The sequence below is a fragment of the Sinohyriopsis cumingii genome, chromosome 5 (genome assembly GCF_028554795.1).
Source record: "Sinohyriopsis cumingii isolate HCF-2022 chromosome 5, ASM2855479v2, whole genome shotgun sequence".
In the NCBI taxonomy this organism is placed as follows: Eukaryota; Metazoa; Mollusca; class Bivalvia; order Unionida; family Unionidae; genus Sinohyriopsis; species Sinohyriopsis cumingii.
The window spans coordinates 86,388,514-86,396,767 of NC_142965.1; positions in this window are offsets into that span (position 1 = coordinate 86,388,514).

The window sequence follows — 8,254 nt, forward strand, 5'->3', positions numbered from 1 at the left end:
CAATAATGGAAACATATATCATATAGAGAGGAATGCACTTGTAAATTTCCTTGCCTGAGTGCTTTCTCTGTGGTTGGTGTTCATGCAACATTCGTATGAACGATATTGTATAATATTTCTCGTATTCAGACCTTTGTGTGTAGTGTCTACTCAATTTTGCATTAAACAATGATGCAGAATTTAACATTGAGACAAATTGTTTTATCTTCTAATATTCAACATGCTTTTACTGACGATAACAATAATTAAGTTATTTCATCGCATTAGTCGTTATCGTCCTCAACATCATCAAATCCGTCTCACACATTAAATTCTTTATGGATTAGACTAATTCCAATTTCTCCATATATATGGGGTTCTATATAATTATGTAACATTATGTTCCGCCTTGTGCGGGGTAGGTGTGGGCCTGTTGACTTGGGTATTCGTCACCTTATATATTTAATTTGGGGCTTTACTCTGGATTTTTGACCACATTATGATTCTAATTTTAGGGTTCTTGCATAAATTATCTGGACTTTTTATTTCTCAATCATTGCCACTTTGTGCGGCTAGGCCTGATGGCTGGGATATAGCCACCTTATAATTTCTAATATTATGGACCAAGTTAATATAATGAATATATATTATATCTTTGCTCCACTTCACTTAGTGCTTAAAGATGGGATAGATGACAGACGACAGAAGATAGAAGTTGTTAGTAATGAAAAGTATTGAATCTCAATGATAATGGCTAATTAGCACAAATTACCTATCAATCAATTACATTATTGTTTATATTTTGTTATATAGTTAGTTTATATTGTTTATTACTAATTATTAGTACTTTGAACATGTCACTACTGCCAATGCTAAGTCGACCGTTTGCAACCACAGGATGGCGCAGGGGGGAAGGTTTGTCTCAGTCGGTATGGGGTCCGCCGTATGCGCACTGGCATAACACCAGTCTTATATGCGGCTGGTATCCAGCTTTTCCCTAACTTCTTGTTCCGTTTGTCCTGCCCCTACATAAATTCGATTTTCCTGTTATTATTTTCAATTTGTTCAGTAAGATGTTGGTCTCGGTTACGAAATTATCACGGCTGGTAAAGCTGCCGCATTTTAGATTTTTTAAGACACTAAGTGAGTCACTGATACTTAGTACTTCGCGGATGTTTGTGGATTTAACCATTGTAATGGCTTCAATTTGGCCAAGAATTATGTTGTGTAAATAGAGCAGTTATCTGGGAGTCTGGCTCCAAGCTCCACGTCTTTCCCCGGTACTGCTAAAAGCGGCTGCTGTTCAGATAGGATCGTTTGTTTTTGATCCATCGGTGTAAATCTTAGTATAATTATGAAATAAGTTTTCTATGGTAGCGAGTATTGTGGGTCTTATCTTTAGAGGTGTGTTTTTTTTTCTTCATTGTTTTTCTCCGAGAATGGTTGCGTTTAAGTTGATATCCGATGTGTTGTATGTCCATGTTATGGGATCAGGGTATGCGATTTATTCAGCTTGTTTGTTTGGAATTTCAAGATGTTTTATTAAATCATAAATCCTTTCTCCTCCTGGTGGCTCCTGGACGAACCTACAGCTGAAGGAGATGTTACATCTTAGTTGAGTGTGAATCTTTATGGACCGATATTCTTGTCGCATATCTTAGTAATAGTTCTCCTCTTCGTAAGCAATGGGGGGGTCTCCCATTAAGGTTTGTATTTTCTCTCTTGTAGAATATTTGTGCAATGTTGTACATATGTGTAGGCAATTGCTTGAATACTATCTAGTTTTTTCAAGAGGTGCGACTTTGATGAGGCATACACCTGGCATCCATTTTAGATCATAGTATTGATCTGCATAGGATTAGGAGGTTGTCCTGGTCCGCTCCCCAATTTAATCCTTTAATGTTTTTGAGGAGGTGTAAGTCCAGGTTACATCTTCGAATACGCTCTTGGATATGATGTTTTACAGTGAGATGTTCGTTAAAATACATACCCAGAAATTTGGTGACTTTATCAAATTTGATTTGAGTATCTCGTATGTACCGACTCGAGTACTCTATATTGGTCTTAGTACTGGGTGTAAGTACCGTTTTTTCTTGAGATTTTAAAACCCCATTTATCAGCCGATTTTCCAATCTGATTTAAGCTCGATTGGATTTCGCTGATAATTTTGTTATTGGTAGAGTTCCCTGCCCTCCATATGCCGCTGTCGTCTGCAAATTGGGCTAAATTTATTTGTGTGAGGTCGACAGCGAGCTCCAGGTCATTAATTCGTAATGTTGAAAAGGATGGGGCTTTGGACACTGCCTTGTGGAGTGCCATTTTCTAATACATGACTGTCCGAATATTGGTTCCTATTCCGGCCCTAATTTCTCGTCCTGTGAGAAAGGATGATATCCACTGGTGCATATGGCCGATGATACCATAGTATTTTAATTTCGCAATTATGCCATTTGCCCACACTAGCTAGAAGGCTTTCTCTAATTCGAGGACAATAACAATTAGATTGCAGTCGCATTTTCTTTTAGCGTTAAATGCTAGTTTAATACTCGATTTCATCCGGAATAATTGATCTAGAGTGGACCTTTTGTTGCTGTAGCCGATTTGAATTTTGAGATTAGGTTATTGGGTTCCAAGTGGTGTTTAAGCATTTTGTTAATCATAGTTTCCGTCACTTTGTAGATATTGTTGTGAAGAAGATTGGCCTATAGAAATTTAATTATGTTTGATCTTTTCCCGCTTTTAGAATTGGAATAACTATTGTTTACTTCAGCTTGTTAGGATTTTTTCCGGTTTTCAACGAAGTGTTCATTAGGTCCACCATTATGGTCTCCATGTTTTCTTGTAAGTTCTTGTAAAACTCCTTTCCTAGACTGTCTTCTCTTTGTGATTTTGGTTTTTTCTTCTCTTTCTCAGGGCAGTTTATATTCATAAATGGTAAAATTCATGTTTAATGGACTGTAGTCAATTCCCAAATCGGTGAATAGTTCGGGGTATTTTTCTTCCACACGTTTCCGATGGGTTTGGAACCTGGTAGAATTGGCTTTTATTACTGATCATTCCTGGCTTTATCATTATTGGAGATTGCTCCGGTTATGTTAGGCGTAGGCTGAGTAGCTTTTCCTTTCATTGCCTTTATTCTGGTCCACACCTGTTTTTCATTGCTTTTATAGTCCAGAGACGATCAATAATCTTGCAAGGTGTTCTTCTTTGCCGTGTGGATATTAAGTTTGGCTGCTTGTTCCTTACTTTTGTAGATTATAAAATCCAATGAAAGGTCGGTGTGTTTGGACTTATTCAGGGCCTCTTTCTTTTCCTTAACTGCTTGTTTACATTCTTCTTTCCACTATGGTACATGCTTTTATGATATGTGGTTATCGCCTCCTCCCATTTTGTGGATGCTTAAGACAGCCGCTGATGAAAGCGCGACTATTAAATTTTGGTTAAATGTATTGATATCTGAATATTGAAGTTGCTCTAAATTTATGTCTTCAAGTGTAAACCTGAATGTTATCCTGTCTGCCGTATCTAATTTCCATTTGGGAATCCTAGCCGAGTTAGTGATGGGGACGGTTAGGTTCAGGGTGATTATTATAGGAATATAGTCACTACCTTAGTGCTGTTTCGGCCCACTTCCCAGTCGGCTAATTCAGCCAGTTTGGGCGTAGAGATAGTGAGGTCTATAGCTTCTAAGGAGCTGTTTTCCAGGTTATTTCTTGTACAAGCTCAGTCATTCAAAATGACTAGGTTTGAGCTAAATATCCTCTCTTCTATTAGTTTTCCTCTTTTATCCCTATGGTTACACCCCCACCCCCCAACCCCCATCTATCGCTATGGACGTTCAAGTCTCCACATATGATGTAGTCTGTAAGACTATTTGTCAATTGTTGGTTGGTCTTGACTGAGGTGGGAATGTTACTTCCAGGGTAATAATTATTGAAATTTTCAATATCTGAGCGTCCTGTATGGATTATTACAGACTCAAATTCAAGTGAATCTGGATTGTAAGATTCTGGTTGGTTAGGTCCTAGTGTGGAGTTGGGAATGGAATCATGAATATAAACGGTTAATCTCCCTCCTTTTTACCGTTTGTTCTGTTTTGAATATAATTGGCTTCGTATCCGGGTATTTTTGGTGTTAATCTAATGGCCTGGGACTAGTTAGCTTTAGTTAAATTTACCTAGATATTTTTCAAGTAATTCAGATAATAGTTTAAACGTAGGTTTGGAGTTAAGGTATTCTGGGTTATATTTGTGATACCTTCTATAAATACCCCGATGTACTGAAGCATAACGCTTAGAGAGAATTGGTCTATTAAATCAGCGTCAACTTTGTCATTGACCTTGTTACCATCTGCATTGCTTGTAGTGCCACCTGTTGCAACCGTTACTTTAGGTAACATGGGTATGGGTTTCTGTTTTCCATTAGCGTAGCTACCGCTTATTAATGGTTCTTGGTTAGAGGCTGGTAATAGTTCCTGTTCTCTACAGGCATTGCTTATATTCTTATCATCACATGTTCTCTTGTTTGCATTGCTATGTTTGTTGACCTTTATTCCGTCTCATTGTATAGCAGGTTGGATCGATTGTGTTCTTTTCGGCGGCTCATGGATTTTGGCGAGGATAACAATACCGTTTTTGTTTTGTCCTGCCTTACGACATTTTGATAAGATATATGGTCCGTCTCCATGAGGTGGATGATTTCTTTTTCCCTGGTGGTATAGATACATTCATATAATTTAGGGCGGCGTGTTTCTCGGCAGTAGGCGCACCGAATACCTCGATATGTGCACTTTCTGCCATGGTGACCGCCACAGGTGTTGCACCTTGTTTTGTAAGTGCATGTTTTGGTGTGGTGTCCCCATGCCTTACGATTGCTACAAATTCTGGGTTTGTTAACATAATCCTCCAGTGTGTAGTATTTACCCTTATTGCCAAATCTAACAATGAGGGGTGGGGTTGATAAAAATTACACGAGTATTGATGAGGTTTCTTGTCCTTTTGTTCTTCATCCTAATTGATTTTTTTTATGTTAGCTCATTGTTGTATCAGTTGTTCTGTGATTTCAGCATTGCTATTTTGAATATATTTTCTACTAAGCATAAATACCTTTTATAGGTGCAAGTTGGTGTGGACTCCTTCAGGGACGTCGCTTGTTCTGTTCCGGTTTTCCCTTATTGCTCTGATTGTTGTTGTGTAATCTGGTGTTACAGACAATGTTCCTGGTCACTGACACCTTTATGAGACCAATTCTGTCAATTTCCATGTATCTGGCCACTTGTCGTAGCGAACTACACCATAATATTATGAAGTACGTGTTTGGCTTTATTAGTTTAAATTCTCTTCCATGTACTTTGGTTAAAGCTGTACAATAATTCTAGTGCTAAGTAACCACCTGGGAAATAGTACTAATGATAAATATGAGATGTTCCCTTGGGTCGTATTTTCTGGTCTGTTGATTGTGATCTTTCGGTTTTTTTATATATATATTTCAGCTCCATTGTTCCGATCTGGGGTTTTGCTAGCCATTATAGGGACACAATTCTTTCCTTTGGTAGTACCGTCGTTTCCTTTGGAAATGGCTCCCTGTGGGTCCGGGTTTGTATAATTGGCCCGACGTGCCTCACTACGTGCTGTAAGAGGCGACTAAGTAGAGGCAACCTGTTTGCCGTGGGTTGCGTCCCGTGTCGGTGGAGGAAAGGATCATGGTAGTTCAGCAGAGGCTTCCTGATGCAATACACTACTTTGGCCTCTACTTCTTATAGACGGGTGGTCGGGATGGTCCCGGTTCTGACAAATCGGCTGGTCACGCCGAGCCCTAGGAAGTCTTCATTTACTCGCTCACCTCCTTTATATTTCGTCTTGTATCCCTCTTGATACTACCGTTGCCTCTACAGTATATTCTTTTATCTTTCCCTTAACCAAGTCTTAGAAGACTTTCTAGAAGGCGGTGGCTTAACGAGTCAATCAGGATGTAGTTTTACCGACCCTAGAAGGCGGTGGCTTCACGGGTCAATCATAAGTAATTTTTATTAACTATTAGAATCTGTGTATCCCTGGCACTTGCAAAGTGTACCCTTGTAGGGTTCCATGGTGGGTGTGGAGCACGGGTTCTAAACTTTAAACAGTCCAGCATGAAAATGTCAAAAACAAAACAAAATAAGCGCACCAAAACTGGATCTGAGTGAGATGACGAACCATCTAGCGTGGAGTCATTTCCACGCTTCATGGTTATACAATCTAAACATACCACAAAACCGCTTGCTGCACTACGTTTGTCATCCAAATAACAATTAAAGGATCGATTGGCACACCAGAAAGTGTCAAAAAGATGAAATCGGGTTGCTTTCTTGTTCAGTGTGAGCGACGAGGTCAGAGAGAAAATATAAAGAAAATTAAACCTTTCTTCGATATTCCAGTGACCTCACTCGCTCACACCACACTCAATACGTCAAAAGGCGTGATTCCTAGTCGCGACTTGGCTGCAGTCAGCGCACAGGTATCATTGAAGAAATGAAAAACGAAGGTGTCACTGCAGTACGTAGAATACGTATTAAACATAACAACAACCTCCAAGACACCAACACCATTGTACTCACCCTCAACAAACCAACAGTACCCTGATTGGTCAATGTTGGCTTCTTGCAAGTGACGTTTGAGATATAGATTTCAAACCCCCTTTGATGATATAAGTGTCAGGAATATGGCCATCACAAAGACCGCTGCTAGAAAAGCCAAATATATGGACGAGGCGGAGACCATTCTCATCAGGAATCTGAATGTAGAGCAACTCCGCATTGTGTCATCTGTGGAAAGGAGCACCACGCCAATTCTAAGGATTATGATACTACTGGAAACAGGAGAAGGAAATACACAGGGTAAACTACACAGCTAACCTTCCCTACCCTGAAGCCAGAAAACTTCTACAAGCCAAAACAGCCCATTCTGGCCCATCCTTCTCCACTGTAGCGAAAAACAATCCCACATTCACCCCTGTACTTCCTCCAAAGAAATAACCACACAGACTGCCTCCGCGAAAGGTCTAACCTAGCTCCATAATCTTGAATTTAAAAGGATAATGAAGAACACTATCATCCAAAGAAGTTGTCGAGGACTTAAAGCCAATTACAAAAATATTCTTCTGCTTTTAAACGAACATGATCTTGCAGTAATATGCCTTCAGGAAACATTCTTGAAATATACGGATAACATCACACTTAAAAACTACTCCCTGTTTAACACCTACTCTTAATATGTGGACAGGGCCTCAGGAGGAGTTTATATTGTTGTGAAAAATAGAGCCCCTCATAGTGTCATCCCTTTGAAAACAACTTTGCAAGCCACTGCTGTAAGCGTCACTCTATATCGATTGAATACATTTTGTGCTATTTAAATACCACCAATCATCAACATAGTACCAAACAAATAAGAATCTTGTTGAACAACTTCCGACACCCTTTTGTTTTACTCGGAGATTTTAAAGCCCATAACATTTCATGGGGAATAAATAACATAAGCAACCGAGGCCAGAAAGTTGAAGACTTCATCAATATACACGATTTGTGTTTTTATAACACCAAATCACCGACATATTTACACCCAGGAACGAGTACATGTACACGTGTCGATTTGAAAATGTGTTCTCCTTCGCTGCTTTTGGATTATGACTGGAAGTTCCCTGATGACCTTCATAGCAGTGATCACTTTCCAATTTACCTTGAAAATATCAACTCTACTATTGGTGACGCAATTTCACAGTGGAATATAAAGACGGCCGATTGGGATAAGTTCGAAAGACTCTATAAACCTCAGCTTAATGAGGATACAGTCTTCAACGTTAATAACCCTATTCAGCATTTTACTTTTTTTTAAATAGAGATTGCAGAAGAATCATTCCCAAGTCCTCACCGAACTGTAAATGAACCCCAAAACACTGGGTCACTAAGGATTGCACGAAAGCCATTAGACAACGCCGAGAAGCATTGAAACAATTTAACAATAATCCGACGCACGAAAAGTTAAGTAAATACCGTATCCTCTGGGCTCGCCGCACAATCAAAGGAAATAAACAAGCATCATGGAAGAAATGTGTTTCTTCTTTATTCTCATTTTCCTCTATTAAGAACGTATATTAAGAACGTTTGGGACACTATACGCAAAATAAACTGAAAGAGAAAACACAATTCTCGTCGACATCTGAAGCTGAATAATAATAATTTTAGTTCAAAACGTGACGTAGCAAATATTCTTGCTGACAGTTTCTCTAAACCTGAATCATC